At 37.4% G+C, this 23,669-nt stretch overlaps 1 protein-coding gene and 1 pseudogene across 3 annotated transcripts in view; one reads left to right on the forward strand and one right to left on the reverse strand.

The window, feature by feature from the left end:
• Positions 1-23,669, forward strand: part of TFDP2 (transcription factor Dp-2) — a 144,512-nt gene that overhangs the window by 52,089 nt on the left and 68,754 nt on the right. The window lies entirely within an intron of this gene.
• Positions 20,579-21,143, reverse strand: LOC109384553 (60S ribosomal protein L18 pseudogene; annotated as a pseudogene).

The raw sequence follows: 23,669 nt of genomic DNA on the forward strand, positions 1-23,669 counted from the left end.
TCAAATGAAAGCTTATGTGTTGACATAAGTTTCACTCTGAAATTGTTTAACCACAGTGCTCTTAGAAATTCTGGATTAGTTGATTAACCACAGTTCATAGCTCTTCAGTTGCACATTATCCTTAAGTTTCAGAAATGGAAGGGCCAAAACAACCCATTGAGGAACAAATTATTTTCTTGGTTGACAGAGCAATATCAATTCTTAGTACATATGAAATCATGCTGAGAACCACAGCTAATCCAAGATTTAGAGTTTCTTAGCTCTGACAATGTTTTTTATTATTTTACTGGTATTTCTATTTTTGCTCAGTTCTCTCGAGTGAATAAGCTGAACTCTGAGAAATACTTTTTTTTTTTAAAGGTTTTATTGGGGAATTGGGGGAGGGGAACAGACAGGTAGACAAATTGCTGTTTTGTTCTTCAGTCTAGTTGTGGAGGACGTCACTTCACTGGCCCATGTTGGTATGATCATTGTGCTCTTCCTGGGTGAGGCAATCAGTCGCTGGTCATTGGTCAGCCGCTCACTACAGCTCACAGCAGCTCTCACTGGCTGCCGGCCGCTCACCCTGGCTGCCAGCCGCTCACCCTGGCTGCCAGCCATTCATGTAGCTCATGGCAGCCCACTGCAGCCCCACTGCAGCCTACATGGTCACCGGTGACTCACAGCACCCCAGCTTCAGGTCGAGCTCTTGCTCACCATCTTAGCTGTGGAGGGCGCAGTGTCACTGGCCCTTAATGTGGGATCCAAACCGCGGCCCTGCTGCTCAGAGCTGGTGCTCCCAAGCGAGCTCTTAACCAACTGAACCACTAGGCCGGCCTGAGAAATACTTTTTATTGAACTCTGAAAAAGACTTTTTCTTGTATTCTTTTCAAATGATCTTATTTAAAATTATTTTATTTCAGAAAGGATATGCTGTTGTTACTAAATATTTTGTTATCCTGCGGCAACCGTGGAAATACACCATTCAGATCTCCTGCTGGTGGAAGGCTTAACTGACTGACAGTGGCAGCTGTGGCCCCTGTGGATCCACTACCTCATTCTTGCAGAGGCCACCCACACTAACTGTGGCGGCTCTCTGCAAGGATGAGCATGATGCGGTGCTAGTGTAGACCCATTCTTACGGGATGCAGAACTCCTCTGATGGGCAGAGCATCGTGTATCTATTTCTGCATAACAAATGACGCAAAAAACTAACAGCTGAAAACAACAGACATTTATTATCTCACAGTTTCTGAGGGTCAGGAGTGACTTAGCTAGGTGATTCAGCCTCTCTCATCTGTTGTAATCAAGCTGTTGGCCAAAGCTGTAGTCATCTGAGGGCTGGACTGTGGCTGGAAGACCTACTTCCAAGATGGCTCATTTACATGGCTCTTCACAAGAGCCCTCAGTTCCTCACTGGCTATTGTCAGGAGGTTTCAGTTTCACATCCTTGCCACATGCGTGTCTCCATGGGCCAACAACTAATGTACATTTGTTGGGGACAATTAATAATTCAGTTTTCATCTTAGGTTATCATTTCCACTGAGACACTTTTCTAAACATCATCCCTACCTAGGGTTGTTAGATGTAGCAAGTAAAAATACAGAACAATATTTGGGACATACTTATACTAAAAAAGTATTCATTGCTTATTTGAAATTTAAATTTAACTGAATATCCTGTAGCCCTACTTCCCACCTGTTCAGGGTTTAGTTTGTCTTGTCTATACTCATATGGCACCTTGTGCTATCCTGTTTCTGCATTACTACACTATATTTTAATTGTCTATTTAGTTGTCAGTATCTTCCAACTAGGGCGAAACTTTCCTGTGGGTAGGAACTGTGTCTTATTTATTTTATTCACTTATATCCCCAGTACCAAGCATTGTGCTTAACCTTAATAGGTACTCAGTAAATATATGTAGGCTATTCAAAGAATGAAAACACTTGGTCTTATAATTGCATGTGCTTTTTAATCTTCCTCCATCTTTTCTTCATCATTATTATCATGATGAATGTCAGGAATGCTAATGTAGATAAATGGGTAGGAATTCCAGAATTCAAAAACTTGTTTTGTTACTTTATAGATAAATTTTAGTTTCCACTTCTGATAGCTGGAGGTAATACCTGTTTCTTGCCTACCTTAGATAATATCTGCCTCCTGTCCACCTTGAAAGTGAAACAAAAATTATGAGACCTATAATTTTCTAGGAGCTGTGCTCCCTTCGATAATTGGAAGCTGATCTTTTTATATAGTGGTAATAGGTTTTAAGTAGCGGTAAGAAGATGGAGTCAAATAGCTGAGTTTGGGGGTTACCAGTTGGTTAGAGCATGGTGCTGATAACACCAAGGTTGCCGGTTCGATCCCCACATGGGCCACTGTGAGCTGCACCCTCCTTAAAAGAGTCAACCATGCCATTGTAGCATGAAAGCAATGTGTAGTCAATGACCATGGCTGTTTCCCAGTTAAAAAGAAAAAAAAAAAAAAAGCTGAGTTCGAATCTTAGTCTTGTCACATAGTAACGGTGAATCTTAGTCTTGTCACATAGTAACGGTGATCGCTTAGGCAAATTACTTAGTCGTGTTTCAGAATGTCAGTTGTCTCATCTCAAAAACAGGAATAATAATCTCATCTCGAAAACAGCTACCTTATAAGGGCTGTTGTGAAGATGAAATGATAAAACATTACCTTGCCGAGCATAGTGCCTGTTTTTGGCACATGATAGGTATACAGCAAATCCCTTATGAAGCTCCTTGGCCCTGCCATATTGTCATTTCTTGAGTGATCCTGGCGTTTGATTTATAGGCGTCCCCAATTCCACCAGCTGTAGAGTCTCAGACAAGCACATACACCAAATATCTGAACCTGTGATTTCTCTTACTGAGATGGATTACTATGGCAACAACACATTAGTAGAGTAAAACTAACCTGTTTTATATTAGTCTAAAATAGTTCATTTTTCCTATGTATAGTACTTGTTGAATTATACTCCCATAGATAAAAGGAGACTATACTGAAGGATCAAAAATGGATGTTTCAGTGATTGGTTGTCTGCCACAAACCAGTTATCCCAGTGGTAACTTTTCTGATAGCTCCTGCCTAAAACTCAAAAAGTAAGAAAGCTTATAAGACCCCACTTTCTCATACTGTGGTTCTTCTGAAAAGTCAAGTTCAGGGCTGGCCAAGTGGCACATTGGTTAGGAGTTGGCTTAGGATCCCAGCTCTGAGCAGCAGGGCCCCAGTTCAGATCCCACATGAGGGCCAGTGATGCTGCGCCCACTACAACTAAGATGGTGAACAACAGCTCGACCTGGAGCTGGGCTGCAGTGAGGTGATGGTGTAGGCTGCAGTGGGGCTGACCGGCAGCCAGCGTGAGCTGCCAAGAACCACCGTGAGCTGCTGTCCAAAGGCCGGTGCTCTTTTCACCTGGAAAGAGCACAATGCTAATACCAACATGGGCCACTGAAGTGACATCCTCCACAACCAGACTGAAGAACAAAAGGACAACATCCTGTCTGTTCTGATTCCCCAATAAAATCTTAAAAAAAAAAGAAAAGAAAAGAAAAAAGTCAAGTTCAAGTGTAATTTTTGGCCCTTTGTTTCTCAGGAGGTTTCTGTCCTCACTGACCTCCCATGCATTAGGATTGCTGTTGTACCAACCCCGTGTTCCCAGTGCTGTCTCTCCCCAGTTTACCCCAATGCTTTTAAGTTTAGTGAATAAGGAAACTGAGTCTCATATAGATTAAACGACTTATCATAGGTCACTCATGTAGGCAGCTAGGATTTGAACCCAGGTATCCTGACTCCATTGCAATAGGTATGCTACATTCCAGTGGTTTTATTGAATGAGAATTATGGAACCTGTGCACTGATATATAAATGTTAGTATTATGAAGTGTTATCCAGAGATACACAATAACCTCTATGGCAGAAGGGTTTGTAGTTGACTGAAGACTAGACGCGTAAGTTAAATAACAGAAGATAGTGTCAATAAACAAAAGATAGTAAGTGTCAATGACTCATATAACAAAAGCTCAAAATCAGAATTACTTTTAGTCATGTTGAATATTTTTGGATATTTTAATATCATTTCTGTCTAGATTCTTGTACTTAGGATGATGCTTTTTGAGATTTATTCATGTTGTTGGGTCTATCAGTAGTTCTTTTTTTAATTACTGACTAGTATTCCTTTGTATGGATATACCACAATTGTTTATCCATTCATGAGTTGAACATTTATGTTGTTTCCAGTTGTGGGCTATTATGAATAAAGCTGCTATGAACATTCAAATGAAAGCTTATGTGTTGACATAAGTTTCATTTCTTCAAGGTACCCAGGAGTAGAATTGCAGGGTCAAAATGCATTGCCAAACATGTTTCCAAAAGTGTCTGTACAAATTGGTATTCCCATCAACGATATATAAGAGTTCTAGTTGCCTTGCGTCCTTGCCAGCACTTGGTATGGTCAGTCTTTTTTCCTTTTAGCTATTGAAGTGGGTTTATGTGGTATCTAAGTGTGATTTTTTTTTTTAATCGGGGAATTGGGGGATGGGAACAGCGCTGGGGAATTGGAGGAAGGGGAACAGACAAGTTGCTGTCCTTTTGTTCTTCAGTCTAGTTGTGGAGGACGTTGCTTCACTGGCCCAAGTTGGCACCATCATTGCGCTCTTCCCGGGCGAGGCAGATCAGTCACCGGCTTCTGGACGGCCACTCACGGCGGCTTCTGGCCACTCACACTGGCTGCCGGCAACACACAGTAGCTTATGGCACCCCATTGCAGCAGGGGCTGCAGCCTACGCCGTCACCGGCAACTCACAGCAGCCCAGCTCCAGGTTGAGCTGTTGTTCAGCATCTTATCTGTAGAGGGCAGTGTCACTGGCCCTCATGTGTGGGATCCGAACCAGGGCCCTCTGGCATCACAAGCCAGCTCTTAACCAACGTGCCACTCGGCCAGCCCTAAGTGTGGTTTTAATTTGCATTTCCCTAATGACTAAGTGTTGTGCATCTTTTCACGTGTTTGGTTGCCATCAGCATATCTTGTTCGATGAATTAACTATTTAAATTTTTAAATAGTTGGGTTTAAAAAACCCCATTTTTAAGTGGGGTTGTCTTATTGGATTATTTTCTTAATTTGGATAAAAGTCCTTTATTAGATACATATTTTACAAATATTTTCTCCCAACCTGTAGCTTGCTTTTTATTTTCTTCACAGTAAATTTTGAATAGCAAACATCTTTTGTATTTCAATGTGCTATTTATCAATTAAAAAGATAGCTTGCACTTTGTTTTGTCCTATTTAAGAGATCTTTGCTTAAACCAAGATTACTAAGATTGTCTGCTATATTTTTTTTTTCTGAGAGTTTTATAGTTTTTGCTCTTAAGTTTAAGTCTGTGATAATTGTTGAGTTAATTTTTATGTGTGGAGTAAGGTAAAGGGTGAGGTTTATTTTTCTTGCATATAAATAACCTATCATTGCCCATCATTTATTGAAAATATAATCTTTTCCCATAGAATTGCTTTGTACCTTAGTCAAATATCAATTGACTGTATAGTTGAGGGTATATTTCTAGATTCTTTTTTGTTCTGTTGATCTAAATGTCTATGTTCATGTAAGTAACACACAACTTAATGTAGCTCAGGGGTTCTCAATGAATGGTAGTTATGTCCCCCCTTCCTCCTCCCCAACCCCCATCCCCAGGACATTCAGCAGTGTTTTGGAAACATAATTTTGAGTATCACAACTCAGGAATTTGCCTCTGGTAGGGGTAGAGGCCAGGGATGCTGCTAAACATCCTACAGTGCACAACAGTTTCCCATAACAAAAAAATAGCCAATCCAAAATATCAACAGTATCAAGGTTGCGAAACTCTGCTGAAGCTGTATATTAAGTCTTGTAATCAGGTAGTGTAAGTTCTCCAAATTTGTTCTTTTTCAAAGTTGTTTTGGCTATGCTGGGTCTTTTGCATTTTATATAAATTTTAGAATCAGTTTTTAAATTTCTACAAAAGTGCCTGTTGAGATTTTTATTGGGATTGCATTGAATCTATAGATAAATTTGGAAAGAATTGACATCTTAACAATGTCAAGTCTTCCAATTTATAAGCATGGTTTAGCTGTTCTTTAAGTCTGCTGTAGTTTGTCTCAGCAAAATGTTGTAGTTTTCATTGTACAGAATTTGCACACATTTTATTAAATTTATCCCTAAGTTTTTCATATTATTGATGTCATTATAAATGACATCTTTTATTTCAGTCTTCTGGTTTTTAGTTGCTAGAATATAGAAATATAGTTGATTTTTGTATATTGACCTTGTTGCTTGTGACCTTGCTAATAATCTCACTACTAGTAAGTTTTTATAGGTTCCATAGGCTCTTCCACACAGACCAACATTTTGTCTGTTTACTTATTTCTTATTTTTATGCCTCTTTTCCTTTTTTCTTGACTTATTGCATTGGCTAACTCTCATGTTCAATGTTGAAGTAGTGAAAGTGGACATCATTGTCTTGTTTCTGATCTTAGGGGGAAAGCATTCAATTTTTTTTACCATTACCTCTGATTTTTAGCTATAGGCTGTTTTGTAGATGCCTTTTAGTACATTGAGGAAGTTTCCATCTATTACTTGTCTGCTGTTATTACTGTGAATGGTTGTTGAATTTTGCCAAATACCTTATCTGTATCTATCAAGATGCTAATGTAGTTTTTCTTTTTTATTCTGTTTGTACATGGTGAATTACACCAATTGATTTTCTGATGTTAAACCAACATATTCCTGGATAAACCTCACTGAGGAATGAAATATTACTCTTTTTATATATTCTTGGATTCAATTTGCTAAAATTTTTTTTAGAATTTTCAAGGGATATTAGTCTATAATGTATAATATTTTATATTTGTTTTATTTGTCTTCTTTTTCTGAAGTACTGTTTGACTTTAGTTACCACTTTGTTTTATCTCAGCGTTTTCAAGGGATTAAAACTCTAAAAGAAGAGGTCCATTTTCTTATTGTAGTAACTGTTGTGTTTTGAGTGCTATTTTCCAGGAACTGTGCTAAGCTCTTTATGTTCATTATTTCATATAATCCTCATAACCTCCTTGCAAGATAAGTACTATTAATGCACCCATTTTAGAAATGAGAAAACTGAGGCTCAAAGCAGTTAACTAACTTTCCCAAGTGATAGAGACAATTCAAATCATGTCTTTCAAATCAGAGGTCAGTCTTCTAAATACATTGCTCTGCATGCATTTCTTTCTCAGGAAATCTTTTGTTAACATGGAATATTATTGACAAAACCAGAGGAATTTAAAGAACTATATCTCTTAAGTAATCTCAATCCACCCCATTATGCTAATTGCTTTTAATTTTATTTGTATGCTAACTTATTTTTCAGTTTATTTGGAGAGTGTCTCTGATAATTGGCATATTAGCTCACCAACATATAAGTTTTATCACATGCACTTTATTGTGGAAGAACTTGAATATATCTAATTGGTTGTTACAATGCTTTGGTTTAAACCTTACATCCATTTGCAGTTTCTTGACTTTGTTAATCTGGATTAGAGTTTCCTTGAGAGACAATTACACTTTCTTTTTTACTATGCTCTATGTACTCAATAATATCAATAAGCATATTTCTGTTTATGCAAAATTGTAGTGTGGTTGAGAGTTAAGGAGACAAGAGTAGATCAGAAACTATTTCTTTCACTTATCTGCTGTTCTCAGGTTGAACATGCGCTAGATTATTGTTGGACCTTTTAGCCTCAAGAATTCAACTCTGGGAAGCCTGGGGTTAGCAGGCAGCAATCTAGTGGGACCCAACTTAATCTCCTCTGTTATCCCGTGATCAAGTAGGTGAAAATACACAGAGAAGCCAAGTTACAAATAGAATCAGAAACTAGAAATATAAATTAAAACATGCCAAGCCTCAGGAGGATTTTCTATGAGTAAAAGTAAAGACAGACCCCTGAAACAGAATAGCAGGGACAGGCAGGAAAAGGGTAGATTTTCTACCCATCTGTGTAGCATACCTATAATTTAAGGAAGTAAAGTCTTTGCAAACCAGAAACTTGGCAGCTTCCCCCCTGTGATGTTGCAACTGCTATCTGCAGCATCCAGTGCTCTTTTTCTCCATCCCATCTCTTATCATTACCTCTTTGCTTCCCTTGTTGACCACAGCTCTGTAAAGGCAGGGGCAGGAGTGGACTGGTTATGGTGCATTTTTAGATGTGAAGGAAATAGTAGTAGGAAAGGGCAGAAAGAAGAAAATGTGGGGGAGTGGTATGCATTTTTGCAGGCCTTATTTCAAATAAACACACAAATGAAGCTTTTTATTATGGAAAATTTCAAATATTTACAAGAGTAAAGAGAACAGTTTAATAAACTCCCTGGTACCAGTTACCAACTGAAACAACTCTTGGTTTGGCCCTACTTTTGACTAGGGAAGAACTAGATTCTATTTCAGAGTATCCAGGATTAAATTACCAATTACTACATCACATAATGAAGCAACAGCATCAGGAGAGCATTTTTAGTTCATCAGAGCCATAGTGAATCAGGGGATTCTTAACCTAAATTCATGAATTGACTTTGAGGCATGACGGACTGAATTGGCAAGCAAAATTCTATGTTCTGGAGAGAGAGTATATGATTTTAATGGGACCCTAAAAGAGATCCCTAGTCTCCAAAATAGATGAGAGCCATAATATTACATGACTGCTTAACACAAGAAGTTTGACTAAGAATTGTGTGAATCAATCTTTTCTCCAACTTAAGAACTAAGAGTTGAAAATCAAATACTATGCAGATGGACATAAAGGGGAGAGATCAATTAGAATTTACCTAATTATTTTCTTAGCAAGCACCAAACCTGGATAGTTTTCTCAGTTTTCAAATAATTGACAGCATTTTTTAAAAAGCCATCATGGGCTTATTTAGAAATTCTGGAAAATTAAAGATGAAAATCTTATACTTAAGACACAAAGGAAAATTGTATTTGGAAAAAAAATTGAGAAAGGAAACAAGATAATATTAGATGGTAAATGCTTTCTTCTTGAAATTATTTAATGAATCTGAAATAGTATGTAAAAGACAACAGATTGACTCAGAAAGCAACTAACTAAAATACCAATACAGATTATAGTAATAATAGCTAAATATTTACTGAATACCAGATACTATATTAAAACCTCTCATGATTTAGTTAATTAAATCTGATTAAGTAACTGTTCCCAAGAAAGTTAAAGTAAGTAGGTTAAATTACTTCCCTAAGGTTATACAACTAGTGAGAGGTAGGTCTCAGATTTGAATCCAGAGTTACTTCAGGGCCCTGGAGCTAAGGGGAATAAGGATAATTATAAAGGATATTGAATCATTCTTTGTACTTTTCTGTATTTTAAAATTTTTTCAATACTCAAAACTCATAATCATTAAAATTCAATATACTATTAAAATGCACGGTGAAGGAGTAAAAAAATAGTGGTGAAAATCAAGTCAGTGATGTATTATTGGGTTGTGGGAAAAGTCATGATGCATTTTTGCAACAAAAAACACAAAAAATACGTCATGACTTTTCCGACAACCCAATAGAAGAGAAGTTGGAGAAGGTCTTCCAAAATATACTGATGGAAAAGGATCAAAAAGATGAAAATGATAGGTACAGAGAATAAAGACTCAATATGTAGATAAATAGTATTTCTGAATAAAGGAGAATAGTAAATAGAAGAGAAGCAGTAATCAGTGGTAAAATGGAAGACAACATCCTTGAGCCTAACAAAGACCTAAGTTTACAATTTAAAGAATTTCACTGATATATGGAGAGTACTAGATATACAAGGAAAGAAAATTTTGAGGAGAATTAAAAGATATACTGTAAGCATCCAGGCAGGGGTTGAAAAGAGATTCTACAAAAAAAAACCAAAAACCCATAAATAAAATTAATCAAATTTCCTGTTTGCTACTAAGTAGCAAAGCCTATGACTATGGAACAATATTTACAGTGTTATTAGGAAAAAGAAAATGTGTACAGTGTTATTAGCAAAAGACAGAAAATAAAGGAGATAATATTAAAGAGCATCAAGAATAATAGTGACAGTGTAAAACCACCTTATCAGTAATTAGAATAAAAATGAATATATTATCACATAAATTTAAAAGACAGAGACTCAGGTTTGGTCAAAAAACCAATACCCAAGACTCACACCACCTGACTTTGAGGCTTACTATAAAGCTATAGTCATCAAGACAATATAATACAGTAGTGCCCCCTTATCTGTGGTTTTGCTTTCCGTGGTTTCAGTGACCTGTCACTTCAGTCAACTGTAGTCCAAAAATATTAAATGGACAATTCTAGAGGTAAACAGTCATAAGTTTTAAACTTCACGATGTTCTGAGTAGCGTAATGAAATCTTACACTATAACGATTGGGGCGTGAATCATCCCTTTGATCAGCGTCACAATGCCTACGTCATTCACCTCACTTCATCTCATCACACCATCACAAGAAGAAGGGTGAGTACAGTACAATAAGATGTTTTGAGAGAAACCACATTCACATAACTTTTATTGCAGTATGTTCTATTTTGTTATTGTTCATCTCTTACTGATTTGTAAATTAAACTTTATCATAGGTATGTATTTATAGGAAAAAACATAGTATATGTAGGGTCCTGTACTATCCACGGTTTTAGCCATCCACTGGGGTTCCTGGAATGTATTCCCCACAGATAAAGGGGACTACTACATTAGCAAAAGGGTAAATAGATACATAGTCAGTGGAGCAGAATAGAGAGCCTGATCTTTGACAAAGGAGGAAAGGCAATTCAATGGAGAAAGGAGTCTTTGCAACAAATGGGACTAGAATGAGCAATTGAAGTCCACATGCGAAATAATGAGCCTAAACAGAGCCCTTACACCTCAAAATGGATCATAAACCTAAATGTAAAACAAAAAGATAGAACTTCTAGAGAAAAAAATAGAAGAAAATCTAGGTAACCTTGGTTTTGGCAATGGCTTTTTAGATACAACAGCAAAGTACATGTGTAATAAAAGACTTTGTGAACTTAGCCAACTGCAAAGTTAGGCAGTAGGGCACAAAAGGCTGCCCTTACTTCTGACACTAGTTGCAAGTTCCAGGGTCTCCAAAACCACCTTTAGATTAGATAATTCTCCAGAAGGACTCGAGGAATTCATTGAGCTGTTACACTCACAGTTCCCGTTTACTGAAGTTGAAGGATACAGCTTAAACTCAGTCAAGTGAAAAGGCTCATAGGGCAGAGTCCTGAAAAAGTACCAAACTTGGAGCTTCTAGTTGTCCTCTCCCCATGGAATCAAGTATAACTTGACTTTCCAGATGTTGATGTTTGACTGCACACACAGAGTATTGCCAGCCAGAGAAGCTTACATGAGCTTTCGTGTCCAGAGTCCTTATTGAGGTTTGATCATGTAAACCTGACTAGCTACCCATGTGGCTGATTTAAGTCTCTAGTCCCTGAGGAGGTTGAGCTGATACAGAATGACTCAGATGTCCCCACCTTAAATCTCATTTTCGATGTGACTCAAAGTCTCCACCCTAAATCACATTGTTACTATCTGGTTGGCCCAATGCCCCCCAGTTAAACAATGACACTTTTATCAGGCAAGACATTCCAAGGGTTTAGAGATCACTTCCCAAGAGCTAAGGGCAAAAGCCAGACCTCTCTTTGGGTAAGATTAAATTCTTTACTACCTAAACATGTAACCAAAATATAAAAAGAACTCCAGAAGTGGGCAAAGATCTGAACAGACACCTCACCAAAGAATGTCTACAGAAGGCAAATAAGCATATGAAAGATACTCAATGTCAATTGTCATTAGGGAATTGCAAATTAAGACAACAATGAAATAGCACTTGTACCTTTTTAAAATGACTAAAATCCAAAAAGCTGACAAACCAAATTGCCGAGTCGGATGCAGAGCAACAGAGACTCTAACTCACTCATCGTTGGCGGGCATGCAGAATGGTGCAGGCATTTTGGAAGACAGTTTGGTCGTTTCCTATAAAGCAAACAGTCTTCTAGAAGAAGTCCTTCTGGCTCCCAATGTCCTTTATATGTTTACTTACGTGATTCATCTCCCATATATAACCAATTTCCCATCTTTTCCATCCCCCTAAATGGACAACTTTCTCAATATTACTTCAACTCCAACACTGGGTACCTTATAAACAGAGACTATATTCCTTTTTCTCAGGCATTCATGGAACATTTACAGAGGGTAACCATACTAGAAAACAGAAAAATCTCACTATAGTCTATAAAAGCGGAAATTTAATAGACCATTGTATCTGGCCACAGTGCAATAAAATTTGAAATTAATGCAAGAAGTCCATCTGTCACTTCTTTCCCCCAAATAGCTATTAAGTCAAAGCAGAAAACTAAACTATAATGACTATTAAAAATAACAAGAGGGCCAGCCGAGAGGCGCGGTGGTTACAAGCTGGCTTGGGACGCCAGAGGGCCCCGGTTCGGATCCCACATATGAGGACCAGTGACACTGACCTCTGCAGCTGAGATGCTGAACAAAAGCTCAACCTGGAGCTGGGCTGCCGTGAGTCGCCGTCGACGGTGTAGGCTGCAGCCCTTGCTGCAGTGGGTTGCCATGGGCTACTGTGTGTAGCCAGCAGCCAGCGTGAGCGGCCAGCAACCACTGTGAGCGGCCCTTAGAAGCTGGCGACTGATCTGCCTTGCCCGGGAAGAGCACAATGATGGTGCCAACTTGGACCAGTGAGGTGGCGTCCTCCACAGCTAGACTGAGGAACAAAAGGACAGCAACTTGTCTGTTCCCCTTCCCCCCCAATTCCCCAGCACTGTTCCCATCCCCCAATTCCCCAATAAAAATCTTTTTAAAAAATAATAAAAAAATAACAAGAAATTATAATGTTACATATACATACACATATATGTGGGATGCAGCCAAAGTTGTATATGTGCTGTTATTATTTTTAAATGGAATGAAACAAACAATGAATTTGCCTTCCAAAGTTAGGCAAAATTTAGCTAGAGGAGGAATATAATAAAAATAAAAATATTGAACAAAGAAGAATGTGGTAAAACTGGAAAATCCAGTAGATTGACCATAATAAATACTAGAAAGTCATTTAGCAAAATGTTGGAATATTAGGAACACTAGAGGAATGAATATTAGAGGGTTTTTTTATATAGAAAAAAAGTTTTAATTATCAGATTATCATATAGCAGTTATGTTAAGGAATTTGAAAATACTGATGGAAAACATTCTTTGGGGTGAATGAAACTACCAAAATTGATTTTTTTTTTTTAAGTAGAAAAATTTAAAAGTCTAATATGTTGGAAGAAATATAAAATGTCCAAAAAAATCACTTTAAAAAAGACTCTATTCCTGACAGTTTTTGTTTTTGTTTGTTTGGGTTTTTTTTAGATTTCTATTGGGAATTGGGGGATGGGAACAGCACTGGGGAATTGGGGGAAGGGGAACAGACAAGTTGCTATCGTTTTGTTCTTCAGTCTAGTTGTGCAGGACGTTGCTTCACTGGCCCAAGTTGGCACCATCATTTCGCTCTTCCCGGGCGAGACAGGTCAGTCGCCGGCTTCTGGACGGCCGCTCACAGCGACTGCTCATGCTGGCTTCTGACTACACACCCATGGCAACCCACTGCAGCAGGGGCTGCAGCCTACGCCATCTCTGGCGACTCACGGTAGCCCAGCTCCAGGTTGAGCTGTTGTTCAGCATCTTAGCTGTAGATGGCAGTGTCACTGGCCCTCATATGTGGGATCCGAACCAGGGCTCTCTGGCATCCCAAACCAGCGCTTAACCACCCTGGCCGGTCCCCTGACAGTTTTATGGGCAAGCTTTTTCCTGTTTCTATGAATAGATAATCCAGGCAATAAAACATGCAGAATATAAAACCAAAGGTTTCCCGGTACAAGGAACAAAACTGATTTAACTGAGGTAATAAAACTTAACACTATAGAAAGTTATAAACCAATTACACACTAGAGAAGCAAAAGCCTAAGTATTAGCAAATAAAATTAGCATTATATTAAGAGAACTATATACCATGAACCAAGTAGAATTTATCTCAAGGAAGTAAAGATGGTTGATTTAATATTATAAAATTACCAATAATATATTTACATAGGTAGATCAAAGAAGAACCATGTTTTTGTCTGAAGTACTTTTTATGGGATGCTGCATTTAAAAATATGTGGTCACTTCTTTTTGAAAAAATACGAACTAGGAATTAAAAGATACTTCTAAATATATTTTTTAAAGGTCTATCGTATTAGCTAATACTATATTAATGCCTTTCCATTAAATACAGAGATTCCCATTTAAACGGGAACAAGTAAGGTGGTTCAATGGTGCCACTATGTGCTTGGCGTTCTGTTGTTTTGGTTTTTAAAGTCAGATACATTGAAGTATAATTTACATACAATAAAATTTACTTTATTTTTTTGGTGTTTTTGTATATTGTATAGTTTGGGCCCTGCTACCTTGTTAAACTCATTAAAAATAAAACATTAAAATCTAATGTTTACTGAAATTTATTACTTTTGGTAGCGTTTTTTGTAGATTCTTTGGATTATCTATGCTAAACAACATTCTTTGGATAAAAATCACTTGCTTATAGTGTGTTATCCTTTTTAATCTATGGCTGAATTCAATTTGCTAACATTTTGTTAAGAATTCCTTTTTGATGGCTAAATATATAGAATACAAAACTTATTATTTTAACCATTTTCAAGGATGTATTTTGTTGGTTTTAAGTACATTGACATTATTGTACAACTATCACCACTATCCATCTCCAGAACTTTTTCATCATTCTCAAATGAAGCTGTATACATTAAATAATAATTTCCCATTTCCCCTTTTTTAGCCACTGGTAATCATTGTTCTAATTTATGTCTCTGAATTCGACTATTCTAGGAACCTTATATAAGTGGAGACATAGATTATTTGTTCTATTGTGTCTGGCTTATTTTACTTAGCATAATGTTTTCAAGGTTCATTTATGTTGTGGCATGTATCAGAATTTTCTTCCTTTTTAAGGTTTGTTAAGGTTTTTTGAGACTATGTTTATGAAGGATAGTAGTTTGGAATTTCTTGTCATTTCTTTGATTTTAGTATCAGGGTAGTGCTGGCTTTATCAAATGAGTTGGGAAGTGTTTCCTTCTCTTCTATTTTCTGGATGAGTTTGTATAATGTCAGATTAGTTTTTCCATAAATATTGGGTTGTCAGAAAAGTCATGACGTATTTTTTCTATGTTTTTCGTTGCAAAAATGCATTATGACTTTTCCGACAACCCAATATTTGGTAGAAATTGCCAATGAAGCCACCTGGGCCTGGATTTTCCTTCTGAGGAGGTTTTAAAGTGGGAATTCAGTTTCTGTAATAGGTATAGGGCTATTCAGGTTGTTTGTTTATCCTTGAGTGACGTTTGGTAGTTTGTGTCAATTTCAAAATGTGTTATTTAATTTCTGAATATTTGGGGATTTTTCCAGAGATCTGTTATTGATTTCTTGTTCAGTTCCATCGTGATCAGAGAACATCTTTGGGGGATTATTTAAATTGTTTTGTGATTTTGAAGTTTGCTTCAAGATCTGTTGTATGGTGCTTCTTAGTAAGCGCTCCTAATGTACTGAAAAGAATGTCGATTTTGCTGATGTTGAGTGAACTGTTCTATAAATATCCATGATGTCAAGTTGATTGCTAGTGTTGTTCAGATTTTCCACGTCCTTACTACTTGTCTATTTGTTCTGTTAATATCTAAGAGGAACATGTTGGTCTCCATTTATGATATTGATTTTCCTATTTCTCCTTTGAATTGTCAGTTTTTCCTACATATATTTTGAAACACTGTTGGGTATATTGCACATTTGGGATTGTTCTGTTTTATTTTGTTTGTTTGTTTGTTTGTGGTGTTTTCTTTTGTTATTATACAATACCTGTCTTTACCCTGGTAACATTCCTTGTTCTGGGAATCTCTGAATATTAATTAGGGTCTTGAGATAACTTACATTTAATGTGATTATTAATATAGTTAGATTTTAATCTGCCATATTGCTAGTTTTTTTTCCTGTATGTCCCATCTATTCTCTGTTCCTTTTCTTTTGCTTGACTTGTTTGGGATTAATTAAAAAATTAAGATTTTTACCGGGGAATTGGGGAAGGGGACCAGCCAAGTTGTTGTTCTTCAATCTTCATTGTGGAGGATGCCAGTCACCATCTGGCTGCCCATAGGCAGCTTGTGGCCTCTAGGCTCAAGGTTCTGTGTTCACTCTTAGTTGTAGGTGGGCGTAGCCACCATCCCATGCGGGAGTTGAACCAGCAGCCTTGTTGTTAAGAGTGCATACTCTATCCACTGAGCCATCCTGGCAGCAGCTCAGCTCAAGGTGCCAAGTTCATCTTAGTTGCGGGTGGGCATAGCCCACCATCGAACAGGCAATCTTGTTGTTACACCAGCTGAGCCATCCTGCCTCAATGACAGCTCAGCTCGGGTGCAGCGTCACTGGCCCATGTGGGAATTGAACTGGCGGTCCTGTTGCTCAGAGCTCATGCTCTTAAGCCAACTCTTAATCAACTGAGCAACTCGGCCGTCCCCTAAATATATATATTTTTATGATTCCATTTTATCTTTGCTTATTTGTTATACCTCTTTTTAGGTTTTTAAATTTTTAGTGTTTGCTCTAAGGTTTACAGCGTATCTCTTTAAGTTATCATAGTATACTTTTAAAGAACGTTATATCATACCACATATATTTGCATTTCTTCCCTCCTATCTTTAGTGCTATTGCTAGCATATATTTTATTTTTACGTAGTTATAACCCCTATAACACATTGCTAATGTTTTAGTTTAGACTCTCAATTATCTTTTAAAGTGATTAAAGATTAAAGATAGGAAATTTTTTTTTGTCTACTCTTATAATGGGATAGTTGGAAGAGTTATTTTGAAGCCCCTATCTGATATTTTCAATATCTGGGTCATATATGAGCCTGGTTCTATTGATTGCTTTATCTCTTGCAATGGGTTTTGGGGGGGAGGTTTCCCCTTTTCCTTTTGTGTGTGTCTTATAATTTTAATTTAATGCCAGTCATCTTGTATAGAAGAATAGTAGAGACTGATGTAAATAGCATTTCATCTTATATAAAAGAATAGTAGAGGTTGATGTAAATAGTATTTATACCTGGAAATGGGCACACTTCTTTTAGGCCATTTGTCTATGGAATTGAGTTAGTCAGATGTTGAACTGAGTTTGGGTTTTGATGTTGGTATGATTATATTCAGTTACCTCAGGGGAAGAAAGAGGTTGAAGCTTTCAGAAAAATCTTGGTCTTTTTTAGAAAGGGGAGATGATTCTGAATATTGCATGTTGCTATTCACTAGGATTTGTCTTATGGCCAGACCTATTCAAGTCATTTGTGAATCCTATGAGAATAGGGTAAGCATAAGTTTTTATGAAACCAACAAAACAATTATTTTTTAAAATATAATGTTATGAGAATTATCTTGTTAAATCACAAGCAGTACTGCTTATGTATATATCTTATAGAGTAATGTAGTGAGGGAGCAAAATATTCTCCCTTATTATAAAAAAGGCAAAACTTTGGCATTTCATGGACGCCCAGTGTTTCTGCAGAGGAAGGGGGAGGGGAGTTGATCTGTGCCTAGTGGAGGCAACATTACTGAGCAATATTACCGGAAATGAGTTTTTAATAAGGCCATGTAAAAGGCAGTGTTTCTCTAGCTTAGATATGCAGTGGAATCACCTGAGACCTTTCAAACAATATTTATGCCTTCATCTCAACCTCACAGATTCAGATGAAGTTGATTTGAGATGTGACTTGGACATGAGATTTTTAACTTTTCTGGTTGATTCTAATGTGCAGCCAAGGCTGAGGATCACTCTTCGAAAGGCTCACAGAAATCCTTGTGGGCTGTTGGAAACTTTGTAAGGTCTGGAAGATTTGTGTTAGCAGATGGAGGAAATATCAAATGACATTTAAATTATTATCATTGCTGAGATATACAGAAAAAGCAATTCTTTTATTATGTATTCAGAAACATAAAAGACAACTCAATAAATGAAAGTCATTTCATATTCCTGGAAGAGAAAAACAAGTATTTTAAAATTGACAGTTCTTTCCAAAGTGAATAAAAGTTATGTAATGCCCTTTCAATCAAATCTTATTAGAGTTTTTAAAAACCAGTAATGTCACTCATCACCAAGATATTGGTTTCTAATACTGTTCTCCAATAAAAGGATCCAAGGCTCCTTGGAAAAATAGCTAATCTAGTTTTGGGGCAGGGAATATACAAGATAAACCTGGAGTGTCATGTATATAATACCTGAAAATAAGGAAATATTAAAAAAAAAAATAGTGGAACATGCCAAAGCAATGCAATAGCCGATTTGAAAGAGCTCCCAGTGGCCAAAAACTAGAGCAATTTGAGCAGCAAAATAATGTAATGTTGGATTTAAACCTAAAGTATAAAATAAAAATATATCTGTACATACTTATATAAATAAGTGACTGAATAAATAAGTGGGGGAAAATAGACAAGTCTCCCACTCGTGGACTTCCAAATAATTTATGTAGAAACTTCCCCCTCAGGGAGGAAAAGCTTAAATCCTCCAACCCCCGTTGAATATGAGCTGCGCATAATGCAATGCTTCCAAAGAGCAGTTTATGGAAACATGGGGTGAAGATGGAGGGGTAACTTTGCAGTGGAAAAACCTGGAAAATACCACGTTGGCCAGGTGATCCTCTACGTTAATTTTATCAGTCATAAGTCATGTTAATAGCATGTACCCTTGAGATAATGTGAGGAGATCTTCCTCCCAATAACCTATAATAATGCTAGTCTAACAATGAGGAAAAAATCAGACAAACCCAGATTGTGTGGCATTCTACAAAATACCTGACCAGTACTCCTCAAAACTGTCAAAGTCGTCAAAAACAAGGCAGACCTGAGAAACTGTCACAGACCAGAGCAGGCTTAGTAAACATGATAACTAAATGTAGTACAAACTAATAAATTAAATATTGGTATTACAAGAAAAAAAAAGGATAGCAGAATGGGAAATTCACAAAAGAAGAAATACAAATGGCTAATAAAAATATGAGCATGTGTTCATTTTACCAGGAATCAAAATGCAACTTTAAATGTTTGCCAGTCACACTAGCAAAGTGATTTTTTTGTTTATTTTTTAAATACCCACTTTGGGCGGTAGAGGAGAGTATGGGAACTCACAAAGTGATACAACCTCTCTGGAGGACAATTTGCTCAGTACATATAAAAAGTCTTAAAAATATGCATACCCTGACTCAGCATTTTCTCTTCTGGGGATTTATCCTAATTAAAGAAAGATCTGTGGGAAGATTCTAGCAAAGAATGTTTACCACAGCATTATTGGTAAGAATGAAAAATTGGAAGCAGTGTGATAAATAACTGAATAGGGATAATCCTTGAACAACATGCGTTTGAACTTAACCGTCTACTTATAGGTGGATTTTTTTTTCCAATAAATACATAAATGTATTTTCTCTTCCTTATGATTTTCTTAATAACATTTTTTCAAAAGTTATACAGGCAGATTTTCACTGCATGGGGGTGGGGGGGGGTGGTCAGTGCTCCTAACCTCTGCCTTGTTCAGGGGTCAACTATATATTGTGATGCTGTAGTATGGTGGTATTCTGTAGATACTACAAACTAGGTTAAAAATGTTAACCCAACATATATAGCATGTTCTCTCCCCCGCTCCCCTTTTTTTGGAAAAGAAAAATATGTAGCATATACAAAGACTTGGTATATGTATATAAAATTAATTATTTCTTGGTGTTTGAATTATAGATGATTTTTATTTTCTCCTATGTGCTTTTATGTAGTTTGCAATTTTTTTGCATTGTGCCTGTGCAGTATTATGGACATCATGTAAAAAGCTATTTTAAAATAAAACCTTTTCCTCTATCAAATTATGATAAAATTTATGACTCATGTTTCCAAAGTGTGAGAAATTGATGCTTTCATTTCATATCCACTTCTTAGTCTACTTCTAGGAAGTAGAAGTAAACTGGGAAGTAAACTGGTAATACATATCAAACCCCTTAAGACAGTTTTATATTTTTATATCCTTGCGGCAGGTTATCATTAGAAAAGAATAAGATATTTGAGTATAGAAGTGTTTATCACATAATTGTTTATAATGGAGACTGTATAAATATCCATTATAGAAAAATGAAATATGACACATGTATACAGTGGAATATTTATGCATTCATGATTGTCCTTAGAGAATATTTATTGAGGTCTGATAATTCTTGTATTCCTTTTTTAGTCTTCTGCTCAAAATGGCATCAGTGATTCTGGTTCTTTCTCCATGTTCTTTGCTGTAGCCCCAGATAAAAAAATAAGTGGGTTCCTTCTATTTTGTGTAAATAACAAAGTTAGTAAATTACCTTTCTTCTATAACCATTTTGTTAATGTGTATTTTATTTGCCTTCCTCAGTGTCTTTCTTTTTTTGTTTGTTTGTTTTTCCCCAGCATGCAAAATCTTTTTAATAACTAGGCAGGATCTGGGGTTAGTTTTTGTAGCTCTGGCTGGCCCGTTGGCCTCTGGCTTGCTGGAATTTCCGGCCCTTGAAGCACACGTAGGGTTCAGTGTGGCTGTGCAGGGTTGTAGGGCCCTTGCCGAAATGCCTGTACACCTCTTGGCCCTTGTGAGGACTGGAGAGCAGGACGATGCCACAGCCCTTGGGGGAGTCAGGGCCAACAGGTTCAAGGTGAGGATCCTGCCTCTGGCCTTGAGGATGTGACTCCAGGTGGGGTTGCTCACACGAAGTGTGCACACCTTCAGTTTGGGCACCTCCTGGACATGCACATCGTCAGTTATAGTCTCTACAGCCACAGAGGTTTTACCCTCCTAGCCAGGAAGTTTTATCTTCCAGATCATCCAGAAAAGGGACAGAGGTGGCCAGTTGGTGCATCTCATGAACAACCTCTTCAGCACCACCCGGTTGAAAGTGTAGTTCGCTGTCTGGCCAGAAACCTGTGCAGCTTGACCAACAGCCCTAGGTAGATGTTCTGATTCTTGGGCTCCTTGTGCCAAACCTTTCGGTCATTGTTGCGATGGATGTCAACTCCCATGATGGCACCTTCCACTCCTCCAAGTCCAGAAAGCTACCTCAGTTTCAGTTTATTTGCTTTACTTTTAGTTGTGGGTATTATGTGAGCCTTTCGCAGTTCTGTTCTTCTATCTGAAATACTCTTCTCCTTGCTTTTACCATGGCTGACACCTCATCTTCCAGGTTGCAGCTTAACTATCACTCCCCTCAGAGAGAATTTCCTGGAACATCTTATTTAAAAGAGCATACGTGTAATACCCCTTCTCAGCTTTTTAATGCCCATGAGTTTCTTTCATGTCAATAAACACAATTGCTATTTTTGTATATGTTTACTTGTTTATAGTGTTTCCTCCATTAGACTGTTACTTCCTCAGGCTAAGGTTTATATCTTTTCCTTCACCAGTGTATTTTTAGGTTCCCTTGTCATGACTGGCATGTTAACAGTTACTAAATATGTGTAGAGTGAACAAACAGACTTAATTTTGCACTTTTGACAACAGAATTCATTAAGAATTTATTGTGTAATTTAACTAAAAGTTACTGTAATTTAGATTGTACCAAGATTGTTCTTGTAATGCATTTAATTTATCTTAGCTATATTGGTCTTGATATTTTAATGTACTTTGTGTGAGAATTCAAAGGAAGGAGGTTAGGTTAGACTGTGGAGGAAAGAATCTCTTACAGTATAGGTGGAACTACTTCTGGATGCTGAGGAGTGGGTAGACTTTGAAGAGGTAAAGAAGATGGGGAAAGACATTTTGGATTAGACAGCAGTATGTGTGTTTTTAGTAGACTTTTATCTTTTTAGCACAGTTTTAGGTTCACAGCCAAATTGAGTGGAAGGTACAGAGATTCTCCATACACTCTCGGCCCCCATCCCTTACTCCGACATGAGGTTTTAGTTTTTTGGGGTTTTTTGTGTGGTAAAATACACATAACAAAATTTACCATCTTAGTCATTTCTAAGTTGCAGTTCAGTGGTACTGAATATATTCATAATGTTGTGCAAACATCACACCATACATCCCTATAACCTTTTTCATCTTGTAAAACTGAAACTCTATGTCCATTAAACAATAACATCCTATTTCCTGCACAACAGTTTATTTTCTGTCTATATGATATTGATTGCACTAAGAATCTCATATAAGTAGAATCATACAGTATTTGTCTTTTTGTGACTGGCTTATTTCAATCAGCATAATATTTTCATGGTTCATCCATTGTTGTAGCATATGCCAGAATTTCCTTCCTTTTTAAGGTTGAGTAATATTCCATTGCATGTATTTAACACATTTTGCTTATTATTATTATTATTTTTTAAGATTTTATTGGGGGAGTTGGGGGAGGGGAACAGTGCTGGGGAATCAGGGGAAGGGGAACAGACAAGTTGCTGTCCTTTTTGTTCTTAGTCTAGTTGTGGAGGACGTTGCTTCACTGGCCCATGTTGGTATTATCATTGCGCTCTTCCCGGGCGAGGCAGCTCCGTCGCCGGCCTCTGGACAGCCACTCACAGCAGCTCTTGGCAGCTCACACTGGCTGCTGGCCACTCATGCTGGCTGCCAGCCACACACGGTAGCTTAAGGCAGCCCACTGCAGCAGGGGCTGCAGCCTGTGCTGTCGCTGGTGACTCACGGCAGCCCAGCTCCAGGTCGAGCTGTTGTTCACCATTTTAGCTGCACAGTGCAGTGTCACTGGCCCTCATGTAGGATCTGAACTGGGGCCCTGCTGCTCAGAGCTGGCGTCCCAAGCCAGCTCTTAACCAACGTGCCACTCGGCTGGCCCACATTTTGCTTATTATTCATCTATCAATGGACACATGGGTTGCTTTCATTTTTTAGCTATTGTGAATAATGCTAGTATGAACACGGGAGTACAAATATCTCTTTGAGACCCTGCTTTCAATTCTTTTGGGCATATACCTAGAAGTGAAATTGACCTAGCAGAATCAAAGTACTTCTATTTTTAATTTTTTGATGAATCAATATTCCAATTTTCACAACAGTTGTACCACTTTACATTCCCATCAACAGTGCACGAGTGTTCTCATTTCCCCACATCCTCACCAACACTTGTCGTTTCCTGTTTGTTTTGTTTTTTAAAGTAGCCATGCTAATGGGTTTGAGGGGATATCTTATTGTAATTTTGATTTGCCTTTCCCTAGTGATTAGTGATTTTGAGCATCCTTTTTGTGTGTATTGGCTATTTGTATATCTTCTTTGGAGAAAGGTTTATTTAAGTCCTTTGCTCATTTTTTAATCAGATTGATTTTTGTTGTTGAGTTTTAGGAGCTTTCTATATATTTGGATATTAATTGCTTATCACATATATGGTTTATATGTGACAGTTTGCTTCTCACTTGTTGCTTTCAAGATTCTTTGCCTTTTGAAAGTTTTATTATAATGTGTCTTTGATGGGTCTCTGAGTCCATCTTACTTGAAGATCGTTGAGCTTCTTGGATGTTTATATTCATGTCTTTCATTAAATGGAGGAAGTTTTCAGCTGTTATGTCTTCAAATATTTTCTCAGACCCTTTCTGTCTTCTTCT

Source organism: Hipposideros armiger, unplaced genomic scaffold, assembly GCF_001890085.2.
Source record: "Hipposideros armiger isolate ML-2016 unplaced genomic scaffold, ASM189008v1 scaffold_96, whole genome shotgun sequence".
Taxonomy (NCBI): Eukaryota; Metazoa; Chordata; class Mammalia; order Chiroptera; family Hipposideridae; genus Hipposideros; species Hipposideros armiger.